At 44.8% G+C, this 18,523-nt stretch overlaps 1 long non-coding RNA gene across 2 annotated transcripts; it reads right to left on the bottom strand.

The window, feature by feature from the left end:
* Window positions 1–9,806: 9,806 nt before the first annotated feature.
* Window positions 9,807–16,902, bottom strand: LOC125507837 (uncharacterized). 2 transcript variants are annotated; one of them, XR_015603967.1, is made up of 6 exons: window positions 16,492–16,902; window positions 14,495–16,415; window positions 13,688–13,764; window positions 13,362–13,562; window positions 10,647–12,903; window positions 9,807–10,193 (listed from the first exon to the last, which is right to left on the bottom strand). It is a non-coding gene; the product is annotated as an uncharacterized LOC125507837 (long non-coding RNA). The 2 variants fall into 2 exon arrangements; XR_015603966.1 differs by having other exon boundaries at window positions 14,495–16,902.
* Between the last annotated feature and the right edge of the window lie 1,621 nt (window positions 16,903–18,523).

Genomic DNA, 18,523 nt, shown 5'->3' with positions numbered 1-18,523 from the left:
GTCTTATAGCTCAAAAAAATCAGTAAATGCATGAAAAATAACAAATGAAGTCAGAAAGGGTTGAAAATTGATGATGTGGCTTTGAATGATGCATTTTGAACACACAAAAAGTCTGGAGTTCAAATAAGTTTTAAAAAATAAAATCCCTTTATAAAAGATGAGTTTCCGTATGAAACCCTGATACTTCAAAAAAGATTGTCCATTTTGTACACGAAGTGCATCTAGTTCTTGCCGTAACCCTCTCAACTTTTTAGCACATGCTATGTGGGTGAAATGATGATACCATGCCAACTTTAAACCTTTTCAGAGTTCATTTGAAATGCTTTTGAATTTCAGGGTCTTATAGCTCAAAAAAATCAGTAAATGCATGAAAAATAACAAATGAAGTCAGAAAAGGTTGGTGCCACTCTCAATCCCTCTCAACTAGCGAGGTGGGACTAAACTTTTGGCCGCGACGCGGGCAACAAGAGGCCTTTGGTCCCGGTTGGTGCCACCAACCGGGACTAAAGGGATGCATTGGTACCGGTTCGTGGCACCAACCGGAACCAATGCCCCCCCTTTAGTCCCGGTTGGTGCCACCAACCGAGACCAAAGGCCTCTGCTTCCCGCCCTTTGGACTGCTGAAAAGAGACCTTTGGTCCCGGTTGGTGGCACCAACCGAGACTAAAGGGGGCATTGGTCCCGGTTGGTGCCACCATCCGGGACTAGAGCTCTGGGTATATAACCAACACTTGTGAAAATTTTCATCTTCATCTCGTAGTTGCCCCCGACGACCCCTCGATGACATCGACGCCGCCAGGCTGCCCCGACGCCGCCTACCGCCCCCGCCGTTAGCGTCGCCGTCGCCCGCGCCCTCGCCGCACGCCGCCCCTACCCCGACGCGCGCCGCCCCTGTCCCGACGCCGTCGCCGCGCCACTCCCCGCGCCCCTACTCGCCCCGACGCCGCGCACTCCTGCTCCGACGCGTCCCTCTGTGAGCACCGCGCCCCTGCCGGCTCCGCCGCCGCCGTGCTTTCTTAGTTATACATGCTATTTTTTTTCATGTTTTTACATGTTTTTAGATTTTCATATATGTATGTATGTATGTTTTAGATATATATATTTTTTATGTATGTTCATATATGTATGTATGTATTTTTTACATGTTTTTTGTATGTATGTATGTATTTTTTTCAATTATAATATGCATGATGTTTTAAAAATACATATATGCAAAATTTAGATTTTTAGAAAAGTTTTATCTATATATGTTCTCTGATTTAGTACATTTTAGGTTAGTTTCATTTTTAGAAAAGTCTTATATATTTAGAAAGAAGGAAGAGAAGGAAGAAGGAAGAAAAAGAAAAAGTTTTATATATGCAAAAGTTACATTTTTAGAAAAGTTTTATATATCTAGCTAGGAAAGGAAGAAGAAAAAGAATGAGAGGAAAAAGAAAAATAAGAAGAGGAAAAAAGGAGAAGAAGAGGAGAGGAAGAAGAGGAGAAATAAATAAGAAGAGGAAAAAAGAAGAAAAAGAAGAGGAGAAGAAGAAAGGAATAGAGGAGAAGAAGAAGGATAACTTTGACATGAGGGGCGGTCGATATATATACCCCCTCTCGACCATGATAACTTATACCACGGGAGCACCCCCCGGCCCTCTCGCTCGACCAAAACTCTCGAGGACACCCAAACCCTAGAAAAAAACGATATCGGTCTCCTACCCCCTCCCGCCGCGCCCCTACCCACAAACTCTCTAGAGGCCACCCAAATTTACCAAGTTAAAAGAGCGTTGTCGTCGAGGCCACCCCAAACCCTAGAGAAGCGTCGAGGCCAGGCCACTAATATGATTCCTTATTGTTCTTAGCTAGCTAGTTCAATGTTTGCCACTAATATATCCATCTATCATGTTTGAATAATAATTGCCATGTTGTAAATATTTGCAGAAACTATGGATCCGCACCCCCGAGACGAAGCACAAGAAGCGGTGTTGGGGGAGATAATCGCACACGGAAGTGATGCCGTCTTGTCATTTCTCAACGACACATGCACCGATGGTCTGGAAAGACATGATGAAGAAGCAGGCTATGATGATGATCAAACAATGGAGGAGGAAGGACACCGTGATGACGGCTCCGGTGACCGAATGGAGGGGGAAGGACACCGTGATGACGGCTCCGGTGACCGAACGGAGTCCGGCCAAGTATATATATTAATTAATTAAGCATGTGCTGACTATAGTTAATTGATGCATTAATTGTTTTTGGTATGTACACATATTAACTCTATTCTTTTTCTTCTTTTCTAGCCCTCCGGATCGAGCAACACTTCGGTAACGAGACAAGGCCCGAAGAGAAAGTTGCGCTCAGATGAAAGGTACACGATCATCGAAATTGATCGCGCTGGCCAACCGATTGAACCCCTCCGGGCCAAGCAAAAATTTAATGCTCAGTGCGGGGTTCTAGTTAGGGACATGATCCCGATCAGCATCGAGCAATGGTTGAAGCCTAAGGACAAAGACTCTCAGGTGTCTTATGTCAGCGATAGGCAGAAAGCTGATCTTTGGACCGCGCTGCAAGAAAATTTCACCTTCTCGCCAGAGGAGGATCCGGAGAATCCAGTTAAAAAGCCAATGATCAAGGCTTATGCTCTTAAAAGATGGCTGAGCTATTCAGGAGGTGGAAGAATGAGCTGAAATCATCGTTTGTCGACCAAAACAAGACTCCAGAATTCATCGGCCGATTTGAGAAGATCAAAGATCGGTGGCCCGCATTTTTCACCAAAAAGAAATCTGAGAGAGCAGCGAAGATGTCAACAACAAACAAGAAAAATGCTACAAAGAAGAAGCATCACCATCGCACGGGGTCAGGTGGCTACCTGAAAGCCCGGCCGTTGTGGGACAAGGCTGAGAATGACCTCATTGATAAAGGGATCGAACCAGAGACGCGATGCTGGCCAGACCGTTGCAGGACTTGGTTCTTCGGGGTTGGGGGAAAATTGGACCCTGTAACAGGGAAGTGCGTTTGGACCAACGAGTAGCTGAACACACCCATCGAGAAGCTTCAGGAGTATATCGAAAAGGCGCAGCAAGGGACGTTCATTCCGGACAGAGAGAACGACGAGCTCACAGAGGCCCTCGGGAATCCTGAGCACCCCGGACGGACACGAGGCACGCCAGGCTCCCTTTCGTGGAAGGCTAGATTTCCCGACGCAGGCGGTTACAAACACCGGGAGAGGAAGAAGAAAAAGGAGTTGACCCAACTACACGCGCTGCACGCAAGGGTACAAGCGCTAGAGGAACGAGACGAGGCTCGCAGCATGCGACCTGCCGAAGCTGCTACACCCGAAGCTACCCCGCCATCTTAGCGGAGAAGCAACGTGGCTTCCACGGAGCTGCTTCAGGAGCCTGTCTTCACGGCTCCTGCTAGCTTCCCCGTGGATGCTATCACGGAGTCTCAGAATTGCCACCTTATGACGCAGTGGATGGAATTGAAAGTCAAGGCGGCTGTTGGCTCTGTTGCACCTCCTGAACCTAGCGCAACTTTTCACTACCAGCCAATTCCAGAAGGATATGCTAGGGTGATGGTGGATGAAATCACAGAAGGATTTGAGGACCTCCAGTTTGACCACCCTACGAGTGACGGGGAGACTCGGCTGGGTTCTTGTCTGAAGACTCCATGCCTATGGCGGAAGGAGCTCATCAACCTTCCGAACTGGACGCCTCCGCCTCCGCCTCCTCCTCCGGCGAGTCAGGGCACTCCGCCTCCTCCACCGCCTCCTCCTCCGGCGAGTGATCAGGGCACCCAGCCTCCTTCTCTGACATGTGGCGGCACTCCGCCTCCTTCTCCGCCTACGCCGGCACTCCCGAGCAGCCACCAGCCTCCTCCTTCTTCGGCGCGTGACGGCACTCCGCCTGCGCCGGCGCGCCCGAGAAGCCACCAGCCTCCTCCTTCTCCGCCTCGCCAACAAGGGCGGAAGACACCCGCCGCCACCCCGGCTGCTCCGGTGCATCGTAGTCCTTCTCCTCCGCCTCATAAGCAAGCACGAAAGAAGACAGCCGCAGCCGCTCCGTCTGCTCCGGCGTCTAGCAGTACAGCCAGAGGCGGGAGGCAATACAGATTCGGTTCACCTCTCAAGCCTCTAGAGAAGTTACCATACGAGAGGACAGTGGAAGAAAACGCGAAGATCATGGAAAAAGAAGTGAAGGATTTCTTTGAAGGGGTGAAAGCAAAGAGACATCCACCTCCGGAGGAGAAGGTAGACCGGGTGAAAGCAAAGCGCACTATCGATGCCCCGAGGAAACCACCAAAGTCTCTGCTGAAAAACAACTATGAGCGCATTACTGCAAAGGTATATATCGAAGCGGAGCGGTCGGGAAATACTATCAGTGATCGAAGGTTAGCAGAACGACGAGTTGGGAGAAAATTGCCCCGCTCGGCGAACAAGCGGACCAATCATGCCCCCCGCTCAAAGTGTCTAGAAATATCGTCGCTAATGATCCGGGGATGGTGCCTGGTTATAGCAATCTTGAAGATTACCTGCCCGACGATGTGCACTATGATTTCTTGGAGGTGGAAGAACACCAATACCATTACGGGAAGCCTCTTGCCAAAGATGAAAAATCTCTAACAATGATGATGCGAAGATTCCATGATTGGTACATGAAAACCTGCAGAGAGTCTGGGGGGACGAATACTTTGTATCTGAGAGTTAAAGAGGAGCACGACCTCGTTAGAATTGATTTGTTGACTGTTCCATTTGAGGAGTTCTTCCAGTGGTTCAATCAAAATGCCCTTGATAAATTAACGATCACTTGCTACTGTCTGTAAGTACTACTTCTGTCATTAAGTCTCTATATATAGCTCAGCTCTTTCATTGCATGTATATATGATTATCCTCACTATATTATGCAGATTGAAGATCGTCGAGTGCAGAAAAGCAGAAATGTATGATATTGGGTTCATTAACACAAATCTCATATATCAATTTGAGGTTGAAAAGAACACCGATGATGCTGAGGCCAACTTGCTCAAATCATTGATAATAAATCAAAACAAAGATAAAATACTCTTTCCTTACAACTTCGAGTGAGTGTTACTGTCTTGTGCATATTCGGTTTCCCTTATTACTTGAGCGAGGTTATAGTAATGTAATTGATGAGTTATGCATGCGTGCGCAGCTTCCACTATATTCTCCTGGAGATTAAGCTTGAGCAGGGACTAGTAACCGTCTTAGACTCGAGACGAAAATATCCCGAGACCTATGCGGACATGACTAAAATGCTCAAGAAGTAAGTTCAATCGATCATTATCGCACCATATCGGCAACTTTTTGTTCATTTCCTGATATCAAGTAATTGTTTTCTTTGTCTCGCAGGGTTTGGAAAGTATTCACCGCACAAGCTCCGGGACTGCCGGGGGAGCTACGATGGACATACCCGAAAGTAAGTAGTACTAGCTAGCTAGTTCCGCGCATCTCGATCCCGTTGATTCTAGCTAGTTTCATCAATGCCATTTATAATACTTCATTATCATTTTGATTGACCTCTATTTTTCGTGAAGTGCTTGTGGCAGGAACAAGGGAATGATTACTGTGGATACTACATGTGCGAGTTCATCTACAACGCGACTTGCAAAGATAAGCGGGGCTACTCTAAAAGACAATTTGATGTGCGTAAGCAATAATATTCACAATTTCATTTTATTACACCATCATTTCTGTTGAGTTTCATTCACATATATGTATTAACCCCCTTCTTCAAATTAGACGTGGGAGATGCGAAATGAACTCCTACCAGAAGATCGCATGAAAGCAATTCAAGAGGAATTAGCGAGATTCTTTCTTGACCACGTCATCAATAAAGCCGGAGAATACCATGTAGACTTGATTTCAGATGCTAGGGGATTGTAACAGATCTTACATATTGTATATGTATGTAGCCAGTAGCGTCAGATAGATAATACGAAAACTTGTTGTTCGACCAATCTCTCGGAGAAGGAGAGTCGATCACTTCTCTCGGTATGCATGACGAACTTCTATACTTAGTGGTTTCCTTCATTTTCTTACTAGCTAGCGTTTCGAGGGCCTCTCTATACGTATAGTACGTAGCGTCGACCAAGCACGAAGATAAGAGAGGACACTTCTCTCTATTAATTAATTAGCTACCTAACACAATATATGAAACACCTTAATTAACCATACAAAACCCCCAAATCCACCCCCCTTTCAGAAAAAAAAACAAAAACCTTAGCCCCTGAACAGCTGATGCGTGGATGCCTATTGGCCCCGGTTGGTGCCACCAACCGGGACTAAAGGCCCTCCTGCCTGGGCTCGCCACAACGGCCACGTGGAGGCCCATCTGTCCCGGTTCGTATAAGAACCGGGACTAAAGGCCAAGGGCATTAGTAACGACCCTTTAGTCCCGGTTCCGCAACCGGGACAGATGGGCCTTATGAACCGGGACAAATGGCTCTTTTTCTACTAGTGGAAGGAGAGATACATGCAATCAGGAAGAGATACTTTCCTTTTTTCCGAGGGTTAAAAATAGAATTATGTGAAACTGAAAGAAATATACCTTACATTATAAAATTTTATCAAAAAATAAATACACATTATATAAAGCAACGGAGGAGTATTACATACAATGTAATGAGTTATGATCGAAATAACTTCTGCGGGGGAATGAATTAATGTTGTGTTTTGCAGTTCCCAATTTGATAGTATCGTGTGTTTCTCGGTTGGATCTAATGAACTTGTATTCCTCATCTGATAAAGTCTGTTTCTGTTGGGCGCATTTGCATATGGTTCACGAGCCTGACCCGTGTGTGATACATGTAACAAAAATATACTCCTCCGTTCCTTAATATATAAGGTTTATCTTTTTAGGCACAGTGACCAAGACACAGAACTGAGGAGCATTTTGGACGAAAATACCCTAAACAATTAGTTAGTTTACAGATTAATTAGTGGCAACTAAATAACAACGACCTAATAAAAGGCAATTAAATCTCGCTACACCAGAATAAAATCAATCCGTGTGATAGGAGAGAGGGAGAAATGTGAGTGCATGCAATTAGAGAGAGAGAGAGATTCTTTTTAACTACCTTTCTATTGGGACTACGTAGTACTTTTTATCTAAGGCAGGTAATGGATGGTGGAAGGGCACACCTTATATAAAGAAATGGAAGGAGTATTTGTTAAACAACATGTCTATCTCTATCTCTTTCTCTATTTCTACTACTTACAAAAGCGCCAGTTGTGTGAATCCTACAAATTCTTCCCACTCATAGATAAAAACCGACTCACCAGATCCAGCGAATGATGTATCACATCAAAACACCATTGTTAGAAATTAAATAGTTTCATTATGAATTGAATGCCTAAATTAGAAAACAAATAAATTAGGAATTGAATGCCTCGATTAGGAAACACCATTATTAGAAATAAAAAATCAATTATGAATTGAATGCCTTAATTAGGAAACAAATAACCTAGAAGAACCTTGTCCTGCAAGAATCTTATCGAAATCCGTGAGCACTACAGGGTCTGGGGCTGCACGAAGCAGGACTCCCTGGTCGAACTCGCCTTGGCCATCATCTACCCCTACACGAAAAGATGAAGCAGGATGCCCAGAGAACAAGTCACGTATTCTGGCACAAGGCCTGGACGCGGCAACTAGATGAACCTCACCTCAGATTTGCGGCCAAGAGCGTGTACACATACTACGAGATGCATATGCGGATCGTTGACATTAGGAAGTGCCTCGTTACCCAAATCGACGTGTCCGGATCGAGCCACAAGCAGAGCAAGCGTCACAAGAAGTAGATGATGATCAGATGATCGTTTTTGCTAGTTAATCATGCATGTAATATATACTTTATTTTATTGGTGTGTGTGAAAATGTCATGTGTGTAGTAGCCACCTATGTAATTATGCAGGTAATAGTTTACTTTGGTGTGTGCAAATGCCATGGTTGTAATAGCCACCTATGTAAGTGGATGTTTAATTTGGTTATGCAAGCATGTCCTTATAAGCGTGTGTGTGGTGAAGAATAACTATTCCTCACCCAGGGTGACGAATAGCGTGACCCATATATATATATATATATATATATATATATATTAGTAGAGTGCCCGTGCGTTGCCATGGGCTCTTGAAAAAGTTTGCAGGAGTTACATGTTAAATTCCACACGTACAAACAATATAACAGAAACATAATTATTTAATAACTGAAGTTTATTTTTGCAATGTAAATTGATAACATAAGAAAAATTAAAGACATGTCCATATAACAAACTGAGCGATGTTTCAACTAAACATCTATTACAAAACTATTAATATCTAGATAATGCGCTTAAGAAATTCTTTCACAATATCCGATAAGTTTCCTTTAGCTTTATCCCCACGATGTTTTAGCAAGTATAACAAAAACTGCTTCCTCAATTTATACCCATCCCGCACAAACGCATACATGTAGTTAATATGAAAATTTCATGCCGAAGGTCTTAAAACATGTAACGGACAATACTCACCGCGCAAATCGGCTTGACCAAATTTTCACCGTTCCACCAGAGCATAAAATGAAAAACAAAATAGCCAGACAAATTCTTGTAAAACTTTAAATTAACAATGTAAAGAATATAGTAATAACAAAAGTAAATGTTTTTGTTATGAATTCATTATCCATCTATACTCGTTGGAATACCGGACAGAAATAAGCGTTGCCATTTAGATAGATCATAATTCAAACCAGACAGCTTTATTTCGAGTGCTTCTTTGAAATCCCTTGCAAAACTTTTTAATTTCAGTGCATGCCTCAATTTTTTCTCCTCTAACGATTGTGATGTTTGAATAGGATCCATAATATATAGATGACGTGTCTCTTTATCGATGACGTACAAAATGTATAGGCCGATGGATGCATAGGGAAGATAAATCTACAAGTGGAAGTATTAGAAACAACAATAAACCATGATAACAATGGACAAAATACTTTAATTACCTTGTTGCACGATGAGATGTCGTTGTCCATCCCAGGCCAGCTATCAAATAATGTTGCCAACCTCTGGATAGTTTCCTTCTCGCAAAACTTCTGACCTCGTGTTGACTCTAGCATCATGGACTAAGTACAAAAAAAAATTGTTTCAACATGTTGATAGTAATGACACATAGAATGAAGAGTTAAGATAATTTACACAAAATCGTAGATCCACGTAGTGCACAGGAGGGTCTGTGAACAATACTCCCTCGTCACATGCCAGCATACGCACGGCTGTGTTGAAGCAGTCATTGTCCATGGTCTGCTCCATATTAAGTATGCACTGAAGTTTCTTAAGACTTAAGCCCATTGGATCGGGTGTCGAGCTCCAGACCCATACCTTCCTATAAATTGGATGATAAGAAGAATAATATTATAAATCCGCACATTAAATATTGATACATGATACTTACTCCAAACACCCGACATCATCAATAGACATGATGTAGTTGCAGAGGCCGACAAGTAATTCACGTTGGTCCGTGGGTATGATAGTGATTGGGGCAAGACATTTATCTTTGACTACGTCAGATGGATTCTCCAGGATCTCGATATCAGAATTAGCTAAAATTTCTTCATCGTGAGGCCCGTGCGTTGCTACGGGCAAAATCCGAATAACCATGAGTTGTCACCGAATAATAGAAATAAGAACAGATTGATCAAATTATTCTTTTTATTTAGAAATACACGTTAAGCATGGTGGCATCCAGTTTTCATCATACAACGGCAAATACGAACTCTCTTCCACTCAGCGTGTAGGTGGGACAACCTGCAGGTGCCCACTTCCTGCCACATATGTCCACTTATTTAAGTGGGATTAAGTGGGCTGTCCACATACTGTATGTGGTATTATGTGGGCTGCCACATACCCACATAATTCATGAAACATGAAAATACAAAACTTGAGATGTAAGACAACTTAACACAAAGGCACGTAAGTCTAGATTGAAGTAAAGAACATGTCCACATATGATACAACACAAACTACAATCTTCAGCAGTACAAGACTGGAGGTTAACACAGACGGCAAACATTTCCTCAGATTATAAACTATACATGAGCGAGCAGGCTAGTACACATGAATCAGCAAGATTGTTTGTTCATATCTTCAGGATTTTTAAATGCCAATCTGTCCATTTCTTCAGGCTTACTTGCTTCTTCAACTCAGCTGACTAAAAGCTAACAAAAAAAGAACATGAATAAGCACTCTGAGTCAGAATTCGAAACTTGGCAAATTTTAGAAGTACAATACGGAGTATGAGCTGAGTTAAATAAAAGTACATTACAAAGATGCCATTTTTTTACACAATTAGAGAACACAAGGATGCATTCAGTAAATCATAGGAGAAAAGAACTTAAGGAAATTTCGGTAACACTTGTAAACTTGTTTTGTTATCTTCTGCACATCATTCAGGTCCTACTGGAAGGTGTGCGTGATACTTCTATGCAAAAGAAACAACACTGTGTAGTACATGATCCGGATTTGAGAAGGTTAAATGACTGAATTATTTTTTGATTCAGGCCAAAAAATAATACACTACGTAGTACATGTACGCACAACAGAATAGATGATTCAAGCCAAAAAAGCATAAGAAATTTACCATTGTGTCTAATCAAGCTATATATACATACCTTGATCTTCTTCCTCTGGCATGCATAAAATTGGATACATAAATAAGAAAGCCCTCCTGACAAATCTGATCAGTCGAGTCTTTCAGTTACTCTTTGCAGACTCTGCACAAATATGCACTCTGCTCTATCAGTACAACCAATAAGTCGTTGTAAACCTGTGGCCGGTGCCCTTGTTATAAATGCATTCTGTTTCCATCTTCCATCGGCCCAGCATGCTAATGCATAGCTCAAAAGATGAAACCCTGGAGAGGGATATGATGCCAAAGCACCGTCATCGTCCGATCACACAAATCTAGAGTTTCCTCCGAAGCGGCATAAATTGCGGCTGAGAATACCTCGGCGATGCCCATAGGAAGGAAACGACACTCGAAAGCTTCGCCATCACCGGCTCTGGAAACTCCGGAGACAAGCTTTCGCCCAGATCAACCTCTCGAGCTCCGCACAACATGCACCAGCAAGTCCAAGGTCGAGCCACCATGGCCAAATCCGTCCGGATCTAACCACCTGCTCACCAGGGCACCGCGCTGGCCACCCCGCTACCTCACCACGCACCGCCGAAGCACACGCACACACGCAGCCGCCCACACATCCACCTATCCAGGACGCCGCCGAGGAGCACACCAGCCGGAACCGCGCAACACAGATACACCCAGCCCCTCCCCCCTTCTTGATTAGCCCACCAACGAGCCCTCGTGGACAGATGTGGTCCAATCAAGCCCTCCCTCCAACTCCTCGGTAGGCTGCTGCCCAGCCATCCCTCTACCGCCGGACTACCACGCCAGCGCTCCCCATGTTGTTGTTGAACTTGTAACCATACGATTTGTATTGCCTGACAGATGAATATTTACCAGATAAACACGTAAAGAAGATAAGCCGCTCTTCATTCCTATAAGCCCTTAGCAGACCATCAGATCCTTCTTTTTGCACATGCACGCCATATTATTGCAGAGATGGTGGGGGAAGCAAAGAAGTTATGCCTCTCTGTACATGCATTGCGAGGAACCCCCAACAAGTATTGAACTCTTGATATGAATCCTTGTCGGGAGGGGCAAGCAAGGATGATAAATCATCTAGAGTAACATGAAAAGGTTAAGTGATGTTGCTGCACCTCAAGTGTTCTTAGGAATCCTCGTGGTTCCTCTTGATTATGCATCTTCATGAACAAAAAAAAATCTTGAGCTCTTCGTTCCTATAAAATTTCAGTAACAAGATAAATTTTAACACAAGAAAACTGAGTATCTTGACAAAAAATACTCAAAAGTCAAATTTCACTAAAACGAGATATTTTATTAGCTCTAGAAAAATTGAGTGCAAGGGTAAATTTTAGTATCCTGAGAAAAGTTTTAGTATGAATATGAAACAAAATTAGTCCTAAATAAAGAAAGTTAATGACAAGGTACATCACGTAATAATCCACACTGAAGGTATACAACAAGAAACATGCATTTTATGTCATGATTCAGCAGTAATAAAGAAGTGAAAACTACCCATGTTTATCACCATTTGTAACACTATTTAGTTTATGCAGGAAAAGAATGTACCTTTGCAATCTTATTTTCGTCTATCCTAAACATGATAATATATCACAAGCCATCAAGGCTGGACATCTTTGGTTGCCGGCCCGAATCTCTAGGAAAAATCTGAATGTGGTCAATGCAATCCGAACCTCCGGCGAACCAAAGGAGTAAGAATGTAGTGATTCACATAGCATCCCACCAGCCCAGCGCACAAAATTATGAACATATTTTGGCACCATACCGAGTCCTGATTTTTGGCATTTAACTGCAATCAAGACCAACTAAGAAAATCAGCATCCTAAATGATTTTTAGTAAAAATGGAGTAGCATTTCACCACAACAGTGTAGACATTTGAGGACCCTCGCCCCCACCCAAGATCAAAATCTAATGCCAACTCCAGTAAATCTGACAAATAAAACCCAACCCAACTCCTACTAATAAATTCCCCGCACATGCACAGATCTTAAACCCCAAATCCGCACAAACTTGACCGAGAGGGTGCGTAGGGATTCAGTAAGAGAGGGGGTGGGGGGGGCTCATGGATGAAACTGGAGAAATTTCTGTGCTTGAAGATGCAAACTCCAGCGAGCACCAAACCATGAAGGCCGTGTCCAACGCGTCACTCCACCAGACCGCTGCTTCCGTCGATGGGCTGTCCACCATCTCGTACGTCTTGAGCACAAACAACACTGGCCCGCCGCCTCCTCCAGCTCCAATGCACCACCACGACGCCTTCGACCTGCAGCAATAAGGGCAAGTACAATAGTCTAGATAGTATCTATCTGTAGCGGCTCTCCATATCATCTCTAGATATCGATATAGACAACTTGTACAATGGGCTGTCTTTCTAGCTGTCTATAACATTCGAAATTAGAAGAACTTCACAAAGTAGTTACTTATTATTCCAATATGCAGAATCAACAAGCAAGTAACTTGCAGAGACTCCTGCGACCATGCACAATGCTAGGTTCATTTCACGCGGTGGCTACAAAGAGGAAAATTTGCAAAATCAATCAAGACATGAAAATCTGAATAGAAACGGAGCAAAGAATGGATCGATCCCAATTCCTAGCAGGCAAATGCATCGCAAGCTGAGGTGACGTGATTTCGCCCATCCTTTGAATAAATTGCTAGCCAGTTTGAGACGCTGGGCATGGATCCAAGATAAATGTAGCGGATTTGATAGCGAACTCTGACCTCATCATGCTCGGATTGTTGCTGCCCAAGCACCGCCGCCGCCGCTTGTCACAGCCTTTGCCCTCGAGGATTGCCGGCGCCGGTGACATCCAGAAGCTCCTCATCGACGACCACGTCAGGCTCGAACCGCCTTTCCTCAGCCACCGACAGACGCGGCCCATGTCACCTTACCACTGACGAAAAAGGCCCACAAATAGCCAGCTGACACAAAGCAGACGACCAGGTCAATTGATGCCTGAATCGCTCCTGAGCGATTTTTCCCCAGGGAGCTTAGTGATATAGGATATATGTATGGAGAGATTTTAAACAAAGTGACATTAGTATACCTCTTCTGATTCTTCTTCTTGGAGGAGTAATTATCTGTCATCATAACTTTCACTATCACTAACCATCTCAGGCAATTCTGCACAAAGAAAAACAAGATCAATTCATTTGATTTTTTTGACAAAACCATCAAAACAAAATGATAATGATGCATTTGTCTGAGTTGTCTGCCGGCTACAAAGGAAAGCATCGGTGCAAAGCACCGATTGGGCTAATGAAAGCTGAAAATGTTCATACAACAACTAATAAGCACTTAAATATCATTTGCTGATTCAATACACCATATATGCATGGTTATGCAAATCAAAATTGAAAGATGAACTGTTGAAAACGTGAAAAAACATGCATGGTGGTGCTGTAAGAGTGAATACTTATTTATGAGATAAATCGACACACTGTTCAAATTTCTGTCATAATCACACACACATGACAAACCACTTGCTAATTAGAGGGCTACCCCTAGAAACAGTGGCACAGGAATGTGTATCGATTCAAGATAGTGCATTATATCTCTAAATACTTCAAGTTGTCTACCAAACAGACGCAACGGGGCTAACCCCCCCACCCACCACCACCACCACCACCACCATCCCCACCCAAGCCGCCACCTAGACCATCCCTCTATACACCCCTCCCCCTTTCTATGGCGCGGGCAAACCTCGCTAGCGATGCGACGACATGTGGCAGACCTGGCTGACAACATACATTAGAAAACATACTGCTCATCGACAATATCTGTAGTCCGGAAAACTATGGAACAGTGCAATATTCAGCTGTAAGCTAGCTTATCATCTCTCAACAGTACCTACCAGGAATATTATTTCCATCCGGGTCGAGAGAGTTTTCCTTTTATAACAAACCCTGGTGCTTGTGGATCAGCTTTCACAACAACTCTCTAGATTCTGGAGCCTCATCATCTTTCGCCCTCGTTGCTAACCTCATCCCTATCTAAGATCACTTACAGTGAGGACTGTTCCACTGCCACCATAGACGGCCCTCCCATGCATCCGCCAGAAATGTTTGGCAAGTTAATGCAACCATTAGAGAATGAAATCAATTAGAAATAAGAAGTACAGAACATTGCAATCTATTCACTCGGTACGTGAGCGTAACTGAAGACTGATAAATTGGAAGGCAAGGAATCCGTTTGCCTTTCGTCATCAAAGTTACGAGGAAACGAAAAATCTGTACCATGTCACATGCCACATGGAAATCTTTCAACCGTCAGTACAGGAAGACCCTGATACAGAGCCACCGAGATTCAAAATAGTTCTGTCAGTTCCTCTGTACGCCGTAACCACCTGCAGCATACACGGTTGTTCTATACTCGATGTACTGGACTACTGGCGAACACCAACACCACTGAAACTCTTTGGCGCGGATTCCAACTGACGAATGACCGGCTCATCTGGACACAGAGGCAAAACGTTGTGTCCCAATATACATAGTTATATATTGTGGGCTCAGTTGTCCATCTCATTTATGTTGAAATGTCTAATGTAACATTACTTTTTAGCATGATAATTATAAAACGGCATTGCATTACATATAAACTACCAATGAGATGTACCAGAACAATTGTCGCGAACCATAACAGAGAACTGTTACTACATACTCATATTCCGCGAGCATAATTTTCTTTATCTCTTCATACATCATCCCACATTCCCACTACAAACACACCAGAATTGATCTGAGCAAGGGTAAACCATTGAGCATTGTAGCAGGCCAACAACATGGTTTAAACTATCTCGATAATAGTATTCATAGGTAGACAGAGGTTTGCAAATATACTCACAAACTTCGATGGAACTACCTTCAGGATTCCAACAATTATAGTTGATGTATTTTTTTTGTGGGGAGTTGCTCTCAAAATTGTTCTGTATGAAGCGCTAGTTCAATTCTGAACAACAGCTAATTACAAATTAAAGACTTGCTCCATTAACTCACTTGACAAAGTTGGGTAGTTTATTTACACAAAAGCTCTGTTCACTACATAATTATCACGCAGGTTGAAGTGGGTTATTTGCCTGTGATTTAATAATAAGCATATAAAAGCATCATGTGATCTTATCAGTTTTGAGAAGCAAACCTTGGCACCGTGGCACCGCCAACTCTTCATCTAACATTGTATAAACTCTCTCCATGTATGACGAGTAAAATAGACCGAGTTGAAAGATGAGAAATCACCTGCAGTTGCATAATAAGAACAGATGTGTCAGTAATTAAAGCGCCTCCGTGGTAATGGGATGAACAAGGTAGAGGCTGAGCCGTTCGTGCTGCTGCACCCTGCCACTACTTTGGATGAATATAGTAGCAGCGGGCAGTGAGTCCATCGCCACTCTCAGACCAGCTACGGCATGCTCTTGCACCGCCGCCGTCACGTCGATCGTAAGCACCCGGTGTCGACCGTTCGAAGAGAGAGGACCAGAGATGGCACAACCTAGCTCGCTTGATCTGTCACGCTGCTGCAGCCGCTGCCGAGCACCCTTGCATCTCGTCCTCCACGGCAGCCAACATAATCCCCCCTTGATATTCTTGGGTTTACTCTTCGTTTTGCTGCTCGTGATGATACACATGTGCCTGCTTGTCTTATTCCTCTTCGTGGTCTTCCAGAATCCTGATCCAGCAGAACATAGCAATCATCTTCTTCTTCTTTGGCTATCGTCCCTTGAACAGCAGCCAGCAGATCTTCTTCGATCATCATCAAGAACACACCACGTTGCCTTCCTACCAAGAAGAAAAATATGTACGAGAACTTTGCAGCAAGAAAAATATGAACGAGAACTTTGCAGCAAGAACACACCACGTTGCCTTCCTTCTCTGCATCCTTCATCATCTCCTTCTTCCGAGAAGACAAGCACCCATCCTGGAGATCTCCGCCGCAGAGGAATTTGCGCAGCCACCGCGCGTCACCCGCTGCCTGATGTACGTCCTCCTCGCTGAATAGCCGGCCGACGCAGAAGCAGAGGAAGCATTAAGGCCCGAGGCCGAAGTAGGCCATGAAGCCCGTCGCAGTGTTGGAGAGGACCGGCGGCGGCGGCGCACGAAACCCTAGTGCGTACGAGGGCTTCAGGGAGAGGAGCGGCTCACGCTCGAAGAAGAGGTCGGTTCGGTGGAGCAGTAGGGGCGGTGGCAGAGCGGGATATGGGGCGGCGGTGGCAGAGCGGGATATGGGGGGAGGAGGGAAAGAGAGAAAGGCCCCAGCAGGAGGGATGGATCGAGAGGAGCGTGCGTCGAGCGGATCGAGAGGAGCGTAGGTTTTTTTCGCTGGTTAATTTTCGCCGATTTGTTTTTGGTGGTTTATTTTCGATCGTGTCAGATAATTGCGACGGGAGGTTGGGAGTGTGCCGCACTCGATCGCGGGGTTTTCTTCGATTTTTCGCGGCTGAGCGGGAGGTGGGAGGAAGTACCAAAGAAGTACAAAAAAAAAGACCATAATAGGTGGGACGAAAATAAAATTCGGAACGCAGACTACCAACTGAAATATTAGGAGTAGAGATATATAGGACAATACTATTCTAATCCCAGGATTAGAATAGTTATTTGGATCACGTCACGCCTATATAGGGCGCGGAGGAGTTGTTCCTGAACTCGAACACATACTTCAGAAGAAAAAAGCCACCCAACCACGTTGCACCAAAACCGATCCCCGACCAATCCCCCACCTCCCGACCCCGGCTAACCCCCGTCCCCGCCTACTAGACAAGCGCACCGCGCCGCCGCCCCAAACATCCGCCGCCATAGGCCTCACGCGCCACCGCCGATCGAGGATCCCGCGCGCACCACCGGTCATGGATCCTGCGTGCCGCCACCAGGCTCTGGATCGCCCTCGTTGTTCCCAGCACCACCGTGCGCTGCCGGATCCCCGGAATCCCGCGCGCCGCCGAGACCCAACATTCCCGCTCGTCGCCGCCGCCGGGGCCAATCCTGCCACCATGCGTCGGCTCGCGGCCTGCCAGATCTCCAAGATGCCGCTGCTACTCCCCCACCGGTTCTGCCGCCCTGCTCCTCATGATCCACCGGCCCCTTCACCAACGCCCTTGCTCCCCGAAGCCGTCGGCGAGGGGAGTTACGCCGTCGGCAGGGCCTCTAGCAGAACGCACCATGCTCCTTAACTCTCGCCTCTGCACCTCCTTCCTTGGCATCCCCGCAGGTGACCTTCTCTGGCGCCTGTGATCGACCTTCCTGGTGTCTCTTGCTTGAACCTGTGCACCACTGCTCCCGAACCAGCTCTACTTGTTCAAGGTACAGGTAACTCTGATCTTTGTTTCTCCAATATTGTTGTTATGGATGCTTCTCTGCTGTTCATCTTAGTATGCTAAAAAAGAATCATGAATGATTGGGTCTGTTATGAGTATTGATTTGATAATTCATTTCATATGTTGTTAAAAAAAGAATTAACCGTGATGTGAGGAATTGAGATGTATGTGATAATGCATGTGTTCATGCACTGGTGTGTGCGTGTGTCCGAGGATCTTTCTGAACTTCTTTACCTCAACAAACAGATGACCATTCAGAATCCTAATGTGTAGTTGTTCTTGTGTGTGTGTTTTGTCCTTCATATCATTTTCTTCAGGGGCAGTGGAAAGCACCCTCACCATGATCCAATCTACAACACTGCCCCCGAGTCCTCCCAACGCAGCCCCGAGCCATTCAACTATGCTGTCCTGGTCCGTTCGCCTCGACCCTAAGCCGTTCAACGACGGAGCCGCCGACTGTTCATGAACATAGCACCCCGGATCTTGCTGCCCACCATCCAGTTCAACTTCTGCTGAATTTGATAAAGGGAGACTCCTTGTCAGAGCAATTCCCTCTTAACATTTTTCCGTTCGAAG

This window comes from Triticum urartu, chromosome 5A (genome assembly GCF_056163025.1).
Source record: "Triticum urartu cultivar PI428250 chromosome 5A, HENAU_Tu73, whole genome shotgun sequence".
Classification (NCBI taxonomy): Eukaryota; Viridiplantae; Streptophyta; class Magnoliopsida; order Poales; family Poaceae; genus Triticum; species Triticum urartu.
Note: the sequence above shows the minus strand (reverse complement) of the source record. Positions and strands in the feature narration are given on the sequence as shown.